This window comes from Leguminivora glycinivorella, chromosome 5 (genome assembly GCF_023078275.1).
Source record: "Leguminivora glycinivorella isolate SPB_JAAS2020 chromosome 5, LegGlyc_1.1, whole genome shotgun sequence".
Classification (NCBI taxonomy): domain Eukaryota; kingdom Metazoa; phylum Arthropoda; class Insecta; order Lepidoptera; family Tortricidae; genus Leguminivora; species Leguminivora glycinivorella.
The window spans coordinates 9,445,054-9,466,366 of NC_062975.1; the positions used below are offsets into that span (position 1 = coordinate 9,445,054).

The 21,313-nt window shown below is 36.3% G+C and overlaps 1 protein-coding gene across 1 annotated transcript in view; it reads left to right on the top strand.

The window, feature by feature from the left end:
* The first annotated feature begins 1,619 nt into the window (after nucleotides 1–1,619).
* LOC125226363 overlaps nucleotides 1,620–21,313 on the top strand; it is a 44,612-nt gene continuing 24,918 nt past the window's right edge. The window contains exon 1 of the mRNA XM_048130327.1: nucleotides 1,620–1,757. The gene's annotated coding sequence lies outside the window, so the exon portion shown is untranslated. The remainder of the gene's footprint in view (nucleotides 1,758–21,313) is intronic.

A 21,313-nucleotide genomic window follows, 5' to 3' on the forward strand; every position in this document is an offset into this window, starting at 1 on the left:
AATGGGAAAGTGTGTGTGTCTGTTTGTTTGTCCGTCTTTCACGGTAAAACGCAGCAACGTATTGACGTGATTTTTTAAGTGGAGATAGTTGAAGGACTTGAAGGGATGGTGAGTGACATAGGCTACTTTTTGTCTCTTTCTAAGCATAGCGAAGCCGCGGGAAAAGCTAGTATATATCATATACTTAAGCTATCCTTCAGGGCCCCCTTTTAAGATTTAGATTTTTAGCCCCTTAGATGGAGGAAGCAACCCTTTAAAGCCCTAGCACACCTCGGACACTGGCGATCAAATATATGAAAGAGGCGCGTTCCTAGCACAAAGTCTAAGCTCGTGTAGGTGAACGCGTACTATGCTTGTATGAGTGAAATATGACAGGTCGACTGTTCGCGTTTTTGACAGGCGGTAACTGTGAGGTAACCGAGAAGGAGTAGGCGGCACTTTCAGCGGGGAGCGGGAGTGGCCATACTGTACGATAGTAGTACTTTTTATTATACTGTGGCCCTAGACTAGACTCAACAGACTCAACAGTAATTTTGAGCATTTGCCATAAAATTAAATTTCGTTCCTCAATTAAGTAATATAATAGTGTAAGTATTTTGTAATTTGTTTACAACTCACGTGTGTTAAGAATTCTTAGTCTCAACGCAACCTGTAGGTATCCGTAAACATTTGCAAACAAAAACAATATTAAAATGCATACATATATATGTTAAAACCAGTTTAAATGCCTTATACTAATATGGTGATCTTCTGTTTAAAAGAACATGAAACTACTGTGAATTAGTAATATAAGTAGGTTGCATCAACGTTCGGTGGCCCTTAATTCCTCTTCCATATATTATGTACCTTTATAATTTATATGTATAGCAGTGGCGACGCGTGAACATTTTTGGTGGTAAATCCGGTGTTTTTGAGATCTGTTTTGTATGGACTTCTACAGATACTGCATTCCTTTATCTAAGCATTCACTGGCTTTCATTTCATATTATCATCTCTCATACAGTTTTGTCAATCGTTTTCTTCGGTTTTCCTTTCACGTCTATTCCTTCAACATCACATACATATGATGTGTAAGTAATCAGTTTTGTACAGTAAACAGTGTGAGAAGAAAGTGCTATTTATTTCATTCAAAGCTGTTATGAACCACGACTGGAAGTCCTGACAATGGTTTTTACCAAGGTTTCTGGTATGTGTATCCACTAATCCCGACAGTAGAAAAAAATAGCCAGTAGTGAAATTATGCCAATACTTTACCTACAGGTAAGGAAATTATACAATATACCTACTGTAACCCTGTAACTACTAAAAGTATACATGTGATAATATTATAGTTAAAAGTACATAGTAATTTTTAATAACAGTGCATAACAAGCATAAAAAGCTTCCTATTACTAAAAAACTATCAGTTACTTCTCGTGTTAGTCTCCAGAAATTTATATGAACGTTACCGTGCTTCTGAGAAAATGCTGAAGCTTGCACCACTACCTTAAAATTCCGAAAGCTCACACCTGTCTCGCATATCATTACATTGCAAAATTCTACATTCTCATAAATCTGCCATCCCATACACGTTATCAAGGCCCTCGCAGCTTTCGTCCAAGTCTCCGAATCTTCATCTTATCCGTATCTGTTATCAGCCGGGCGAGAAGCGCCGGCGCACGCCAGTTGATGCTCGCGCGTCGCGAGGAAGACACATCCGCGCTCTCTGTGAACGTTCAGTGCACTTGTGAACCGTGATACGAGCTGGTGATCCTAGGGTGCGTGTTAATTATACACCCTTTTATTTTCAGCTACAGTGCGTGTATTCAATATACACCCCTTTTAGTAATGTATGATGTTCAGGAACGCAATGCTTGGTGTATATAGCTTTGCTGAAGATCTGTGTTATACTCGTAGCAGAAAAAAAAAACTTTTTACTGATGCACAGTTTTTTTGCGCATTAAATATACCTATTTCAGATGTTCAATGCAATGCTTGGTATTTATAGGCTGCTATGCAATAAGAAAATTTGAGGTATAATAGTTAGCAAAGAACAATAAATTTACGGATGTATTGATAAAGATGATTCTTGTTATTTATTTAATTTTAAACCGCATGTAAAATAAAGCACCATGATAATTGTTAGAAAAACGTACAAAGCAGATATCAATTTAATAAATTAAACGGAAATGAAATAAAAATAAGTACGCCAGATGACAATGACGTCGCAATCTCATAATATCAATTTAGATAAAAAATCTCTTTTTACTCGTAATTAAATAATTTAGTAATGAGTAGTAAGAAAGTACTGTATTATTACAAAGGGATCTAGTGTTTCAAATTACTTACATATTTTCACATATTAATAAAGTAATAAAAAATATCTAATCTAAACAAATAAAGTAATTCAATTCTGGGTTAAGATACTTACAATTACATCTGCCAAAACTAACAATGTTGGTAACGTCTATATTAATGTTATGAAAATATATAACTACAATAAAAATATTTACATAATTGCGTAACATGAGTGGCCTATGCGAGTAGCAACTGTGAGATGAAATCTCGCGGTCAATTTTAACCCCTGTCTCTGAGCACTTCTGACTATAATAGTATAAACTGTTAATAGGCTCGGTAAAGTATTTTTTTGTAATACTCTTAAGTGTAAGTATTATACTTTCTCCTGTAATCTCTAAGTACATGCAAATGATTATAATCGCCTTAATTTTCCGCAGCAGAAATACATTATTCAGGTAAGAACGTATTTATCTGGCAACTTTCGACGTAATGTGAATACTTCAACTTTATGGCAATGATTAGATGGTATAATTAATCTGATTTAGCCCGAAGGCTTCTACGCATTGCGCTTTATACTTCATAACTTTGGGCGATTTAAAAATAACTCAATTAGTCATGTCGTGCTATAAATGATCTTCAAGGATGATTAATATTGTTTATAAATAATGCACTTAGGTGGTTTTAATTTGACTGGCTTAATTTATCAATAAGTCACTCAATGTTAGTGTAATTTTAAAATTGTAAATATAGAGTAATTATAAGCAAGTATTGATTATTTATAACGTTCGCGTATGGATGATTGTGGGAAGGGAAATGGCGCTTCAGTTTTTTTTTCACCATTAGGGAAATACTTTTTTTTAATAAATATGTTTTATATAGGTATATAGAGATGAAAAAAAAGAAGTAAATAAGACTTGATTTTTAAGACGCGTACGTAGTTACGTACGTTCGTTTTAGATGAAATGGTTAGGGAACCGTATATCAGCAATTCCCGTTAAATTTGTACATTTGGATCACGTCTCCGATTTGGATAAAAATTGGTAGGCTGATAGAGTCCATGATGCTGAGCAAGATCCACTAGGTTTCCCAAAATGTCCTAGGTTGATTGTATGAAATTTTCCTTGTTGTTACCGAAAATGTATAGAAATCTGGTAACAAAAAAAAGGAAGGTTTCATACAAACTACATAGGACATTTTGGGAAACCTAGTAGATCTTGCTCAGCATCATGGACTCTATCAGCCTACCAATTTTTATCAAAATCGGAGATGTGATCAAAATGTACAAACTTAACGGGAATTGCTCATATAGTTTATCGTCGGTGAGATTGCCAATTCCGCTATGTGCATTTTAGCTACTTTTCAGGAGAGACAAAAAATCGATTTACTAGAGAAGTAGATACAAACATCATTTCAATTTGTATCCAAAATGTGTCAAAAATAGCAAGAAATATGTTGTGTGAAAAAACATGGGAAATAATAAATCACAAATTAAGATATACTCGTTTTTCTTAATTTTGTGCACATATGGGTATTGGTTTTGAGCTTACTAAATACATATGTGTAAGTCATGCACATAGGAATCATAAATACTGTTCATTTGAGGTTTATCAGAGTAAGTTATGTGCGTTTAGGGTAATAAAAACAAAACAACATGATATAACAATCACTTGTATCAGAAATAAATGATATTATCCAAAGGAAAATGTCAGTATCTGACAAAACTAAAGACCTTCCTTGTCAATTACTAATAATATATATTTACGTACATACATACATACAATCACGCCCGTATCCCATAAAGGGGTAGGCAGAGCACATGAACTACTCAAGTTTCAGTGCCACTCTTGGCAAAAAGGGGTTGAAAGAAAACGAAATTAAAAAAAAGAACTTAAAACTCGTTCTGACTAAATTCAACGTAATTATAGCGACAACCTATGCGATAGCGACATACTTTGTCACATAGCTGACAAGGGAAGCTTGCAACCAATTGAGACGGTTTGCTACGTTACCTTGTTTCCCTTTTGTCTGCAAGTGCCGCAAACCAGGTCCATGGACGAACTTGCGACCATCTTCAATGCACTTGCGCCACTCCCTCCGTTTCTTAGCAAGCGTGTCCTAGTTTTGGTAGCCGATCTTAAAGGCAGCCATGTCCTATCAGTTGCAAAAGTGCATGGTGAATTTATCAATGAATTCATTCCTAACTTCTCCGTGCACTTTTGCAGCTGATAGTACCTCTTGGCACAGTCTTTGAAGCGAAGCAATGACCTCCCAACATATTTTTTGGCATTCGCTACTATGCCCAGAAGAACACGGCGTGGTAAACGAGAGGGTTCCATGAGGTTCCATCCTATGCATATACCCATCAACGCAGTTGCCTCTGTTTGAGAAGCATGGTCAGACTGGGCAGCGATTTCTAGAACTCTCTGGTTTGACGACCTGTGATGATATGCCCAACATCTTACGCAGGCATCGCTTATAGAAGGAGATGCCACGGCGTTTGACTTTGGCATACGTCTCGGCTTCGTACAAGAGTATGGTCTATACACAAGCCTGAAAGACTAACACCTTGGTCTTAGTAGTCAGGAGTCTGTTTTGCCATACTCGAGCACTAAGCTTTCCAAAAGTGGTAGCTGCCTTACCGATACAAATATCAACCTCTGCCTAGAGCGAAAGATTGTCGGTTATTGTCGTAAGGTTGTCTCCAATAGCGTGCCATCGAGTGGAATTTCTGCCTTAGAGATTGGACCCATCATTAGCTGAAGCTCACAGAGGTAGCAACAAAGGCTGCGTCATCGGCATAAAGTATTGGCATTAAGGCTGTCAATTAAAAGTTTATGCGTTTCTTCTGTGATTTGAGGAGTGATGTGTTCCACAACTTTAAACTTTATATCGGCTCTTGTATGCAGATGAATACCAAAGCAGCAAAGACACATACAGTACACGGTAGGAGCCAAAACGCAGCCCTATCGCACACCTCGGCAGACACACCACCAGGGACTGAGGAGTCAAGGAAATCGCTGTGATTCCCCGCACCTGCACCACCCTCTTGGAAACTGGCCGTCGGAGGCCGAGGAGTTTACCACATATTTCAGCTTGGACCTTACTCGCGCCTAACGGGGATTCCATCCCGGGCTTGAGCTTGTAGTTTTCCTTCTCGAAGACTAGTGGCTTATCTCCCCTATAGCTATTAGCTGCTTCGTTTGTGAACTTAGTCGCCTTTTACAACACCCTCGTTTTTCTTACCAGGGTTGGTGCTACTCTTACGCAGGATATACTACACAGTAGATGATGCCCAACTACACCAATAAACGATTACTACTGAGTGTGTGTCTGTGTTAAAATATGTCAGATATGAAGTTATCATAATTCATATTCTATCAAGTACGTTAGAATGGAGTATAATTGCTACCCTCTTACTGTGTTAGAAAATGTGAAAAACTTGCCGAATAATCGACGACAAAAAGGTACTTTACAATATTAAACACAATAAGTTATACTTTACGGTTAAAATATTTAGCTTTGAATACCAGAAAAAAAAAATTGAAAAATCAAGATATATGACCGAAACTCATAAGCACACTAAGCAACAATCCATACTGAATCCACACATGTGCAGTAGTAATTATCAATTTCGTTTTTTTTACTTGGTTACCAAAACCTATATGTGCTTGGAAGCACATGTGTATTTATTTTTGGGGCTAAAATCACAAATGTGTTTAGTTAAAACATGATCCAAGGAGAATTTGCGTATGCTGGTTTTTGCATTAGACGTGGAATACAATTTTAAAGGCAAATCTGCAAAAAACGAAAAATCGAAAAAATGCACATAACGGAATTGGCAATCTCAACGACGTTATGCTGTGTCTCAGTTACTCTAACGGAAAAAACAACATAATATTAAAATAGTGTGAAATGAGAGAAGAGGCATTTGAAAGCATATTTCGATATTCTCATTCACGCATGCATAATGCATATTATGACTTTAAGTTCAAATTGCATTTTACATATTGGCAATAGTAAGTTATATACAGGTATAATCCATAGGTAGGTACTAATATTATAAATGGGAAAGGTTGTGTGTCTGTCCGTCTTTCACGGCAAAACGGAGCGATTGACGTGATTTTTTAAGTGGATATAGTTGAAGGGATGGACAGTGACATAGGCTACTTTTTGTCTCTTTCTAACGCGAGCGAAGCCGCGGGCAAAGACTAGTCATCAAATAATTTGTACACTTCCATAAATTATTGAAACATTGCAAATACCAGTAGTTAGAGAATATGTCCAAGGTTTAAGTAGAGACTTGTTCACGCCTAGTGCCTTCATTACAGATGACATATTGTATAATGATTTTAAAACGAATGCTGAACTTAGCATGCAACGAGGGCAACTAATATTATGTACAAATGAAATAAGTATTTTTTTTTAGATATTATAATTAAAATAAATTAAAACTGGTGCCTATACGACATTGAAAATATATTAGGTCATTGAGATTCCCTATTGCTATTCAAGTATTTACATATCGTACAGAAAATAATCGGAGTGTAGAGAATGTTCATCGTAAAGTAGTATTTTATGTGCAAATAAATTGTTTATTATGGTTAAAGTTATTTTAGATTCGAACTTTTTTTTTATTACTAGACCTAAAAAGCGGAATGCATTCATAACTGTGCGCTGGATACACCTACCATTGTACTTTTTGATTTTTAAGGGCATAAAATTTTTAGCAACTGTGTTAAATCTACATTTTATGCCAATTATTAAGATCTAAAGTGGTAGTATGTTAACTAGGCATTCTTTCTTGGTATTTATTCCTTGTATGTAGGTATTGTAGGTATAATAAATCATCCAAGTAATTTACTTACAACAAGGTGCCCTTGAAAATATTTACACATTTTTAGATAAGTGATTGGTTTACTGATATACCAGGTGTCTCACGTAATAGGAGAAATAAACTGTAGATTATATTCCTCAAACTGAACAAACATTTGTTCAGTGACTAATAATGGCATGTGTTTTGTTTTCTACCACCTTTTTAAAGATTTTTCTTGAATTGTGTCTTACAATGTAATGCGAATCTTGTTATGTTTAAAGCATGATAATATACATACAATAATGACGGTGTACATTGCAGTTAATATTAAAATTATAAGAAAAGTAGGAAATGTAAAATCTTCATAATTTTAGAAGAAGCCGAACAAAATTATCAACGTTAGGGGAGTACAATCAGTGTTTTCATGTGTTTCTGGGCATTTTCAGAATTTGGGTCCCCCCAATTAGCGTAAGTTTTTTTTTTATACCATGTCGGTGGCAAACAGGTATATTGTTAACAAAAATGAACTCGCTGTCAGTTTTGTGACGACAATTAAGTATAAAATCTGTCTAAAAATTTACTTTTTTCACATGTAGATTATAGCTTAAAGTTTATGTACCTAATTAACACAAAAACAATATTTTTATTGAAATCTCATGTTTAATTATTGTCACAAAACTGACAATGAGTTAATTATTGTTAACAACTTACGCTAATTGGAGGGTCCCACGTATAGAGACAGCTTCTGAAATGTGTTATTATTGTTATTAATGTGGATGACAAATTACAACTTTTTGTGCGTGACTAGTGGTCGATTCGGGTCTAAATCAAATCAAAAAGTTTTAACCTCAACTTGACATTTTGTTCAGTAGAAATACATTTTTTTAGGTTGCAATAAATGCACTGACTTCCTACATTGAAAATACTCAGGTTACATGGATAACTTCATTAGTATTCCAGTCATACTTGTTATGTGTAGATGGCTAGCCGATAGCGTCGCAAGACCTACTTACAGAGTTGCTATCAATGCATAATGTTATTTAAAGTCACACACAGGTCGAACGCGATTAATTAACATTATTTTTACCTTTTTTCCCAACGTTTCGGCCAGGTTGCACTGGCCGTGGTCGCGGAAGACTGACGTCCCAGCAAAGTGTCACCGGAGATGTAAACAACACAAAACTACCCGATATTAATTTATATAAATGTTCGGGGTAGACAAATAAATATAATCTACCCGCTTTTAGTTATTGTTTATTTCCCACCGCACGACACACAGCACTCACAACATCCGCGCACTGGTCCGAAGATAGATCTTTTGGTTTGAACATTTGAATCACTGGTCCCCATGTTGGCGATAATCTATACCCGTCTTCCCTGTTAAAGTTTTTAGGATATTTTTTAATTTCGATCGCCTCCCTCACAATCCGGGGATAATAGTGTCGCTCGGTGGAAAGAACTTTGGGTTTGTCTTCGGACCAGTGCGCGGATGTTGTGAGTGCTGTGTGTCGTGCGGTGGGAAATAAACAATAACTAAAAGCGGGTAGATTATATTTATTTGTCTACCCCGAACATTTATATAAATTAATATCGGGTAGTTTTGTGTTGTTTACATCTCCGGTGACACTTTGCTGGGACGTCAGTCTTCCGCGACCACGGCCAGTGCAACCTGGCCGAAACGTTGGGAAAAAAGGTAAAAATAATGTTAATTAATCGCGTTCGACCTGTGTGTGACTTTAAATATGTGTACAAAGCGCGAGAACTTAAAGTGTTATAATGCATAATGTTATTAACTTGTCGAAGAGTTTTTGATTGAATATTCATATTGGGGATGTAAGAGTAATCGTTATTTTCCTACGAGTATGTGGATGAATATGTTTTATCTTTTTTTGGTATATTTTGGATACTTATATGGTATATTTGGAGAAAGATGATAGCAAAAAATTTAAGGACGATAATTATAAACTATCAATACAATGTTAGAGCTTTTCAATAAAAAAAAGTATTATCTTCAAATTACTCTTATTAGATATTAACTAATATACACGTCTTTAGCAATCCGGGCTAAATCCATGAACCCCTAGGCCATCGTCACATTTTTTAGGGTTCCGTAGTCAACTAGGAACCCTTATAGTTTCGCCATGTCTGTCTGTCCGTCCGTCCGTCCGTCCGTCCGTCCGTCCGTCCGTCCGCGGATAATCTCAGTAACCGTTAGCACTAGAAAGCTGAAATTTGGTACTAATATGTATATCAATCACGCCAACAAAGTGCAAAAATAAAAAATCGAAAAAAATGTTTTATTAGGGTACCCCCCCTACATGTAAAGTGGGGGCTGATATTTTTTTTTATTCCAACCTCAACGTGTGATATATTGTTGGATAGGTATTGAAAAATGAATAAGGGTTTGATAAGATTGTTTTTTGATAATATTAATATTTTCGGAAATAATCGCTCCTAAAGGAAAAAAAAGTGCGTCCTCTAACTTTTAAACCATATGTTTAAAAAATATGAAAAAAATCATAAAAGTAGAACTTTATAAATACTTTCTAGGAAAATTGTTTTGAACTTGATAGGTTCAGTAGTTTTTGAGAAAAATACGGAAAACTACGGAACCCTACACTGAGCGTGGCCCGACACGCTCTTGGCCGGTTTTTTAAATATATGACATCTTATTTCTAATTTTAAGTTATATAATTATTGTAGTGTGACTACTTAAAAAAACACAAATCAAATTGTTTGTTAAAATAATTTGTTTTTTTTTTTCCGATAGTTGCGTAGATTTATCTTGTTTACTGATAAACAGAAATACCACATGTCAAAAATTCGTACAAGACTCATATTCATGAGAATAAGTATATTTTTTGTCTGAAATGAAAGTCTCCTTTCATTTCCTCTGAAACATTCTTCAATTTTCCCATATTTTCATGCTCACCTGTAAGCACGTTCCATTCCAAATTCGGAAAGATCATCCACAGTTCCTATTCGGTCTTTGTGCCCGTATCTCTTGACATCTGTCTCCGAGGCAGGCTTCCTAGCTCCAAACAAGGCGTTGGTTGCATTTCACTTTGGCCATTATGAGTAGCCGAGTGCACTCGTTTATCCTGTTACAACTTGGTTCACTTGTAGAAAATGTCATTCCTATTTGCAGATGTTCTAGAAAGTATGTTAATAATTTGATTATAACCTAACCACAAAATTAAAATTTTGAACAAACCCCCGACCGCGACATAGTGGACCGATGTTCATGAAACATGGCTAAGAACACTCCCGACTAACTCAGCTTTCAAACAAAAAGAACTTAATCGAAATCGGTTCAGCCGTTCGCGAGCTACGATGCCACAGACAGACACACACACAGACAGACAAACAGACAGACAGACATACAGACAGACAGACAAAGACGTCAAATTTCTAACACCTCGGGGGTTAAAAAAGTATCCTTCAGTACAGATCGTGCTTTTTTACGCACTATAGTGCGAGAAGTGGTTCATTTGTTCTATTTCGCTCAAACACAAACGCTCACGAAACGCTCACGAAACGAAGCGCTAGTAGATATCTATCCCTATCGCTCTTGCCTATTGGCGCGACAGAGCCGGACTACGTTTCGTTTTCGTTTGGCGTCGGAGAAACTGTTTCGTTTTCGTTTGGCGTCGGAGAAATGCCATTCGGCTACGGGGCCAGTACTGAAAAATGTCGTACGATACACGCGCGAAAAGGAAATTCGTAACTCATGTCGATTTAAAACACTCCCTTCGGTCTTTTCGAACTTCCTTTTTTCTGTACTTGTGTACTATTACAATACAAGACAAGATACAGGTTTTAAACATTTCTTTATAGATTCATGAAACAACTTACAAATTAAATTGTTGTAGGAATGCTGAATGAAACGTAACCTATACTTTATACTCCCTATTATTCTCATTCTTCACAGATTGAAATGTATGTCAGAAGATATTCAAAATAACACGGCATTGTGTTTATTGTTCCGTAAGACCCTTCACGCCTATTAGGTTAGTCGGTGACAGAAATTTGACGCGAACTATTAAGGTGTAGAAATACCTTCATTATTTAATCGGGTTGCATCGTATTTACCAATAAAGGGCCGCGTTCGTTCGATATTTAATCTGTGCCCATAGGTAAGTAGCCAATCGCTTACGTTCCGTAGCCAAAGATACGCAACTTTCTTTATCCGTCTGTCGTTTGGGAGCGAAATAGACAGTTGGGTAACGCTCGCGACGGTTCGTTAGCGACTGGTCATTTGTCTACGCACCCTGGCTTGTCATCGATAGCTGCTCCACGCTGTCAGTTGCTAATCAATCATGTAGCCACGATTGCCATTTTAGGCAAATTGAATAAAATAGTAAATGTCATGAATCGGTTTTCGAAATTATGGTTAAAAGCAAAAAATAAATCGGTTCAGGCGAATCGCAACTAATCCGTGTGCCATATTAAATGTGATCGTAGATTCAACATGGTTTATTACGGCTTTTAGGAGCAAACTTTGCTATAAGGATTTGTATAAGTTTTTTTTGTAAATAAGTAGATATTATATTATCGTCTTATCGTCCCTGTCCCTGTCCCTATAATATAACCTGTTGTTTATAATATTGCAGAAGTATGGACTTTTCATATTACTTGATGTAATTATACTAAACCTACTTACTCTACAACGTTCCTGCACCTTAAGCTATCTCGTCACTACTTTTAAAAACCGGTCAAGAGCGTGTCGGGCCACGCTCAGTGTAGGGTTCCGTAGTTTTCCGTATTTTTCTGAAAAACTACTGAACCTATCAAGTTCAAAATAATTTTCCTAGAAAGTTTTTATAAAGTTCTACTTTTGTGATTTTTTTCATATTTTTTAAACATATGGTTCAAAAGTTAGAGGGGGGGACGCACATTTTTTTCCTTTAGGAGCGATTATTTCCGAAAATATTAATATTATCAAAAAACGATCTTAGTAAACCCTTATTCATTTTTAAATACCTATCCAACAATATATCACACGTTGGGGTTGGAATGAAAAAAAAAATCAGCCCCCACTTTACATGTAGGGGGGGTACCCTAATAAAACATTTTTTTTCCATTTTTTATTTTTGCACAATGTTGGCGTGATTGATATACATATTGGTACCAAATTTCAGCTTTCTATTGCTTACGGTTACTGAGATACTGAGATTATCCCCGGACGGACGGACGGACGGACGGACGGACGGACGGACGGACGGACGGACGGACGGACAGACAGACATGGCGAAACTATAAGGGTTCCTAGTTGACTACGGAACCCTAAAAATCTCGTATCTCACGCTGTTCCTCAAAGGTAAAACGCAGTAAGTCTATATGCATTCCATACATACTTACTACAATTTTCTTTTCATTGACGACGAAGATACAAGTTTTTTTAAAAGTAGTGACGATCTTTCTCTTTTTTTTAACAAGGACCATGGACCGTGAGTAGTAGCTTGTTCTCACCGACCTCGGGATAATAGGGATCAATGAGTTTTGCCACGAAAGGTAGACTAGAATAAATTGAAAAGTGGAAAACACACACACACACACACACGCACGCACGCACGCACGCACGCACGCACGCACGCACGCACGCACGCACGCACGCACGCACGCACGCACGCACGCACGCACGCACGCACGCACGCACGCACGCACGCACGCACGCACGCAACATTGGAAAACAATTAATATTAGAATTACCACTGTAAAATACATGTATGTACCTACAACAGTGGACTGTAGCTTTTAGCTGGATTGTAGCTGGACCGGGTTGCTTCATCTAATTCTAAACACAGACTGCGTACCAACGCCCAATTCATTACGACACGCTCGACTCTTCCCAGCAATCGACCCAACAAAATGTCTTTACCATTTCGAAACCTTATACATGATAGAATTTCTAACGATATTCATATTTCTCTAATAATATTGATAACATTACAAAATGCCATTGGATATTCGTATAATACAGGGTCGACCTTCGGACGCTTCGTTACTTAACCAGTTATTTACGAGTATGTTTTAGATTGTTGACAAATGAGTGATCTTTAAATACCAAACTACGTCTGATGCTTTTTCTCCTTCAGCTTAATTATGACACTAATGGTCAATACCGAAAAGGACGACTAGTGCAGGCATTTGCATTAAAGCAACATTTATTTATTTGACACTTAAATTGAATACGCGAATAAGTAATATAGGTAGTATATACATTTTAAGTTTTAGTGGTTGATCAAATTGAATGGAAAACAGATGAGTGATAATCTGTACTGTGACGAGTGTGACGCAAACGATGGCGCGGCCACAGATGTCATTATATACCATAGATCAAGCAAAAGTATCTACTTAGCGTGTCAAATGAACTCAGTAAAATCCACTGAGTTGTCCGTCTTTAATCGCAGCTTGCAGCTTTCGGGCGTCAATTTTTGTAAGTTGAAGTCAAGAAAAACATTAAAAATGCCTCGTTACGTGACATTTAATTTCAACAACACAAAAATTATGAACACTCAAGGGCCTGAGACATATTTAAAATCACAGGCAAGTAACAACTTCAGTACATAATTTTTAAGAAAAAAAACCGCCTTCCTTTGGGGTTCTGGTGATAAATACTTTCAAATGTTGGATTATGTTATCAATTCGTCTGTATATTTTTTAATGTTTGTTATTCGATATCTCCGTCATTTCTGAACCAATTTTGAAATCTGGATGATTCTGAAGTACTTACAGATGAGAATGATTATCAGAACGGAACTCTAACCAGGGGCGGCTCACTCTTCATCAGCAGTTCCACTGCACCAAATGTCACTGTTCTGGACGTAAGTGCATGCTGTTCTTATAAAAATACCAAAGTCACTATAAGTGTGCCGTTCAGATTTGAGGAGTTCCGTTCTGACCATCATCAGCAATTCCACTGCACCAAATATCACTGTTCTGGACGTAAGTGCATGCTGTTCTTATAAAAATACCAAAGTCACTATAAGTGTGCCGTTCAGATTTGAGGAGTTCCATTCTGACCATCATCAGGAGTTCCACTGCACCAAATGTCACTGTTCCGTACGTAAATGCATGCTGTTCCTTTAAAAACACAAAAATCACCATATGTATGCCTTTCAGATTTGAGGAGTTCCCTCGATTTCTCCAGGATCCCATCATCAGAACTGGGTTCTGAGAAAAATGGGACCAATCTGTATGCATATACATTCAATCAAAAAAAATTTTTTCAAAATCGGTCTAGTAACGACGGAGATATCGAGGAACAAACATTAAAAAAAAAAAAAAAACACAGACGACTTGATAACCCCTTCCTTTGAGATTTGGAAGGCGGTTAATAAAAATCGGACACGCTCGGCCGCCTTACAAATAGATGAACTTGTTACTTCTAAATCTAATTCTGTGGGCGCAGCCCTACCCAATCCTTTCTCCATTTGACTAATTTCCTTGTTTTCTTGATTGCGTGATATTTGTAATATTTGTAACTATTTTTTTGTAAATTAATATTTTAAGTAATCTGTACTGTGTCGCGGTGCACGTAATGCGAAGTACATAGGTACATCCTATTAGCAATATTAGAAAATAATGGTTGACCGAGTGAGTATTTATCCATAATTTACATTAATTACCTTTTTAATAGCATAAATGGCCATATTTTTATTTTGTTGCCTGTTTTACTTTTTTTTAATTTTGGCATTTATATACTTTTTCTACTGAGAAACGAGATTCCTCACGAGAGATTGTAACTCACCGGAAAAAATGTCTCACATTTTTTAAATGTGATTTAAAAATGTGCGACAATTTTTTCAACAAAGTACCTAATCATGACAAATGTAACAGTATTTAAACTGTTAGAAGATTATCAATATCAAGTAATTTTAAGAAACAATTCCACGAGAAATGAATCATTCAGTATTTAAATGAGTTCTATTGAAATAATTTTCGTATGCAATAAAATATTTAATTTACCTAGTTGGCTTGAGGATATTCGTGACCGGTGTTTCATGCAAACATCATGTTAGTGCGATATGAATGAATAAGGATATGAATTATTCATTTATATAAATTATGGTTTCCAATTGAAACATTACATTACACAATTGAATTATAAACATGCATGTCAACAACTCAAAGCTAGGCTTTTAGTTTATTATCTGCCCAGTGGCCTATTTCATCACAGTGACATTGACACTTGACACTGACATTTCTGTTTCTGGATTGATAAGTAACATTAAATATTGCAGTGTTAATATTTCTTTGTTGAACAGGCAATGAACGGCAAAGTGTCGCTGTCGGGCGACAATTGTCACTGTGGTAAAACAGGCCACTAGAGGTATGGTAAATGGCCCCGCCAGACGATCCAAGTGTTGCCCAAGGGTGGTACCAATTGTAACTCAAAGCGATTCGTTAAATCTTGATCATTTTAAAAACTGTTTTGACTTAATTATTTACATACATGACATGACATAAAATTTCATACAAAAACCTTTTTTTTAACCCCCGACGCAAAAAACGACGGGGTGTTATTAGTTTGACGTGTCTGTCCGTCTGTTTGTATGAAGGTCTGTCTGTCTGTGGCATCGTAGCTCCCGAACGGCTGAACCGATTTCGATTTAGTTTTTTTTATTTGAAAGCTGAGTTAGTCGAGAGTGTTCTTAGCCATGTTTCATGAAAATCGGTCCACTATGTCGGGGTTTTTTTCAAAACTTTGCGATTGCGCTTGAAAACTTACATCATTTCAGTATCAAAATGCATATTAGAATTGGGCTCACGGAGTCGTCTTCATGTCGATGTCGTGCAATGTTTTGTGCGAAGTCTAAGAAGTAGCGTAAGATTACTTAACCCGGCCCATGTAACGAGTTTGTTCTGATTCCTGCGTTGCACAGACCCGTATAGGTACCCATTATATGCTAATTGGCAGACGACACGCAAAATTGCTTAAATTTAGAAAGCATAGGTACTTACTAATCTAAAGAGCATATCATTAAAATGGTGACTTGTTAACTCTAAAATGAAAAATAATACGCAAAAATAACTGGGTCCCTACCACGAGTTGAGAGTCGAGGTTTAATGTAGTTAACTGCGTCAAACTCTTGATTGCTAAATATCGGTATCACGTAGGTGTTTACACGTTCGTAAAGATCAAATGGCAGGTACAACTACATATTATAATCGGAAACTGTAAGATGTTAATGATAAAGGCAAATAGGTAATATCTATTAAAAAAACATTTGATATGGTATGGTAAAAACATTTGACAGTAGGAGTTTTTATAAAATTGCTAACAAGTTTTTGATTTAGTGTAGGTAGGTACCTATACTTAGTTGAAAAAAGACACCATTTATAATACTCCTATACTTTTTGCTCGAAAGTGTTTGGCCTTTGTGTAGTGGTATGGCCGACTTGAAAGACCTGCCGCATAATTTTTACCGTCAATTTTGTTGCTACATTTTCCTAATCAGAAATCGAAATGCGTTTCCAAACATGCCCTTAAATGTATCCCCACTATTTTAGGTATCATATATTAAGTTAATATTCAAAATCACCTGAAAATTTTACATATAAAGTAGACACTGTATAATTTATTTAAGTTTAAGCGTGAGTCAGTACGAATAAGTGGTAAATTAAGAACACCCCGCGGTTTCAGCGAGCTCGTCTTGAGATTGCCTTCCGGCATATTGCAATACAACAATTTTGACCACTCAAATTCAGAATGATAACTAAATTATGACACAATATTGCGTAGATAGAAAGGATTCTAATAGCGATGTTACAAACACTACAGTTTTACGTAAGGTTACACTTTTCTTGGTGTCGTGTGCTCTTTGGCAGGATCTTGCGACAGGGGCATTTGTTCCATCGTCTTTGGGGACAAAGCTGCGGCGTGGAACCAAAACTGAGATCGTGCTTGCAAAATAAGTCAATGTGTTACGTAAAATGTTGCGGTAAAATGAAGGATGGACGCGTAGTGAATTGCCGATATAACCTACCCAGTGTAACAAAAGGAAACCGAATAGTTTTAACAGTGTATTCCTATCACATTTCAAGTCTAAAATGACTATAAACTTTACTGGATTTCGTCTAGTTTCAGATTTTTTATCATTCGGTTCAATACAAAAAAATGTCGGAATTTATTTTAGGTGCCAGTTTTACGGATAACATTTACATTTAAGGCGAAAATGTATTCTAAAAACTAAAAAAAATACAAAATTAAATAAATATATTTTTGTTGGCGAAATTTACTTATGCTCATTTAACATTCAACACTCAATGCTCAAATCTTTATGAACATTCGAACCCTTCTTTCGACCTCAGAAACGAGCGGCCAAAATGATTCGGGCTCCTCATGTTTCATGCTTCGAATTTTATCACTTGTCCACGTGGATAAGACAACTGTCACTCTCACACTGACATACTTGCCAAAGCGTGACGGATGCTTTATCCACGTGGATAAATGATAAAATTGGAATCATAATACGCCGGCAGGAAGACGCGTGTTTGTGTTGTATTGGCTAGTTTCCTATACTTAAAATAAAATATTTTATGCAGTGCACGAAATAAAGCTCCACATAATTATAAGAAAAATATGGACAGTAGTTATACCTCTATAAAAACATAATTTCTATTTAATAAGCCAAAAAGAAAGATATATTAATAAAGTAAATGAATTGACAGTGACGTCAATCCTTAGTATTTCATAGTAATTCCATATATTAAATCAGTGTAATTCCATATTAGCAAATCGTTTTGACAGTTCATAAAAAGAAGCTGATTTGACTAGTAGCAAAGAGGATCGAGTATTATAGAGAGTTACTGTCAAAGTAAAATCTGTAATCACAGTGCATAGACTGCCATCTCTTGACACAAGCTTAAAACTTTTTAACCTCAGTTTTGACAATTTGGCCCATATTGTTAGCTTGATATATGTTAAAATTTCAAATATTTATATTAGCGCCATCTAGCCGAGCGGGCTTTGAGGTACGTTTTTTTCTTAGACTTTATCCGTCTATACGGAGTTACATATGTCTTTGACTAGTAGGAAACTAGCCTATTGTGTGTTCAAGATTGATTTGTATAATTCGCGCGTCATAGTGAATCACGCGTGTATATGCCGCCGGCTTAGCCCGTAGAGGTTTATGTTTTTTTGCGCGAATGTCACATACGAAATTTTTTTGAGCAGCAATAATGCAGGCTACGTGGTCTTTAAGTACGTTCGATTCATAATTGGTTAGAATGGATTGCGTTTTGGTACATGCAGTATTAATGGCTATTGGTACTCGTAAGATGTCTGTGAGATTGTATTTTACCTGTAATATCCATTATCTATAAGTACTGTATAATATGTAATTAATGTGGAAATTGTGGAATAATGTTGTATTTATTTGATAGATCAGCTTTAGAATTACGTGATAAAAACTGCAAAATGATCGTTTACAACAAAATAATTAACCTTTCGCAGCACGCGCTAGGCGCAAATAAAATTACATACACTTAATGAATCATTTAAACTGCATAATTAGCCAATACCTAAACTAAGTAACTTAATACTTGTATCTTAGGCATTTCGTGTTAGTAGGTCAGTATAATGTAGTTAGGTGCTTATTGAGCAAAACAATAAAGGTTATAAATTGTAAGTAAGTAGGTTTACATTAACTTAAATCCATCCATACTTCCATACTATATATATACTATATATACTATATACTATATACTATATACTATATATATATATATACTATATATACTTATACTATACTATAATATTATAAATGCGAAAGTAACTCTGTCTGTCTGTCTGTTACGCTTTCCCGCTTAAACCACGCAACCGATTTTGATGAAATTTGGAACAGACAATCTTTAGACCCTGAGACAGAACATAGGCTACTTTTTATTACGAAAAAAAGGTATGAAGGGGTTGAAAAAGAGGTTGAAAGTTTGTATGGGATTTCTTAATTTTAAATGATAAAACCATGAAACTTTATATTTTAGCACTTGATAAGAAATCATTAAACATATATTTAAAGTCACATACAGGTCGAACGCGATTAATTAACATTATTTTTACCTTTAAAATAAACATGGTGGGAAATAAACATTAACTAAAAGCGGGTAGATTATATTTATTTGTCTACCCCGAACATTTATATAAATTAATATCGGGTAGTTTTGTGTTGTTTACATCTCCGGTGACATTTTGCTGGGACGTCAGTCTTCCGCGACCACGGCCAGTGCAACCTGGCCGAAACGTTGGAAAAAAAGGTAAAAATAATGTTAATTAATCGCGTTCGACCTGTATGTGACTTTAAATATGTGTACAAAGCGCGAGAACTTAAAGTGTTATATCATTAAACATCTTGATAAGGGATAGGGATAGGGATAGGGATAGCGATAGCGATAGGGAAAGCGATAGGGATAGCGATAGGGATAGCGATAGGGATAGCGATAGGGATAGCGATAGCGATAGCGATAGCGATAGCGATAGCGATAGCGATAGCGTTAGCGATAGCGATACGGATACGGATAATATGGGTATCGTTAGAGGGATACGGATAATCGGTCGGCGGTCTCTTACAATCAATGTGCTCTAAGACGATCGTTGTTTGCTTGCTTGAAGATTACGTTTGCGATAAGTATAAGCAAAATGTAAAAAATTGTAAGGGATAATAGAAAAAAGTACTTTTTACCCACCGATCATAGTGTCGAAATACGGGCTATGTGTGATGTTTATAAAGGTTTCCCCAGCGTATATAGAATTACCTACGCTGTGGTCGATGTGTAATATTTCTACAATCATTGCAAGCAAAAGTATTATGTGCAATCGAAATAATCGCAGATAAATATACCTACAGAGAAACCTACGGTCCCTACGGATCCAAATGAAAATCTTAATGAATACTTTTATTACGCGGGCGCAGCCGCGGGTAAAAGCTAGTAAGTGATAATAAAACGTTTCTCTTTAGACATAGTATAAATAACAGGGTAGGGTTTTAGCAGGTGCCGTCATAATCTATGGTATTTAAATACCTTATAAGGGCACTTTTCTTTCCTGGGCACGAATCATCTCCAGTTTGGTGGTCAGCTGGTTTTTTGAATCGCATACATGTAGCGCATTTTGGTAGTTCTAGTATCTTGGGGCATTCTTTGTTGGTGTGTCCCGATAATCCGCAGTGGCTGCATGTGGATTCAGCTTCTCTGCAGTATTTAGCAGAATGACAATATTGCCGACATTTGTAGCATCTCGTTAACATAGTATAATCTCGTGCTGGGCAGGAAGTCCAATTGATAAAAACGCGCTGTTGCTGAATGAGTATCCGTCTTATGTCGGCAGAGCACTCTAATATATAATTGCATGTGGCTTGGTCCTTCTTGCCAGACTTATGACTTAGGTTTATAGAGCTCATAAATGTGTCCTTAGAAATATTTGGCTGTTGATCTACAATATTTTGTTCATAAATGCAGTCGAAAACTTCGTTCTCTGTTATATTTGAAGGCACGCCCAACAAGATGATTTTAGGTCTTCTTTTGGTAGTTTCTTCTAATTTCAGTCCTGATTTTTGAAGCTGCTGGGATGCTCTTAGTTTTTCTAGGTCGTCCTTGCGATCGGTATTTATAATAACGCCTCCGTTTTTCGTTTTTCTCATTCCACGAACATGTAGCTTGAGAGCTTCTGGTTTTATCAGGTCCTGTACAAGTTTTTTGGTATCTTCACTTGATTTGTCCTTCTCCTTAGGGTAAATTACTATAGAGTTGGTCTTGGTAGGTACTATAGATGAGTTGTTACCTGTTCTCACTTTGTCGGCGAAGGATACAGTCGGTTCTATTTTGGGGGCAACTTGTAAGCTATTTTGGAGCTCTTTGATTTGTTCTACGATGTTATTTTGTTCAGATACAGCTTTTAGATAGGCACTGTTGACCAACACTTGCTGCTTAACCGCCTGGTACTGCACGGCAAGCTGGGACACCCCACTTGATATATTCCTGCTCAGTTTGTTAATCCTTATTTTCTGGTCCGAGTTCAGTTTCCTACAATTATATTATTATTGTGTTTAGTGACCAGAATTAACTATTATTTTGTTTCAAATTCGGAATATAAGCGAAGTCATAAAAGTAATTATCTAATTATGTTTTTTTTTATTTAAATATAAAATTCGTAAACGTAAAAATGCAAAATACGTAAGTACTCGTATTTATTTTATATGAGTCTAAGTCAAATGACGCGAT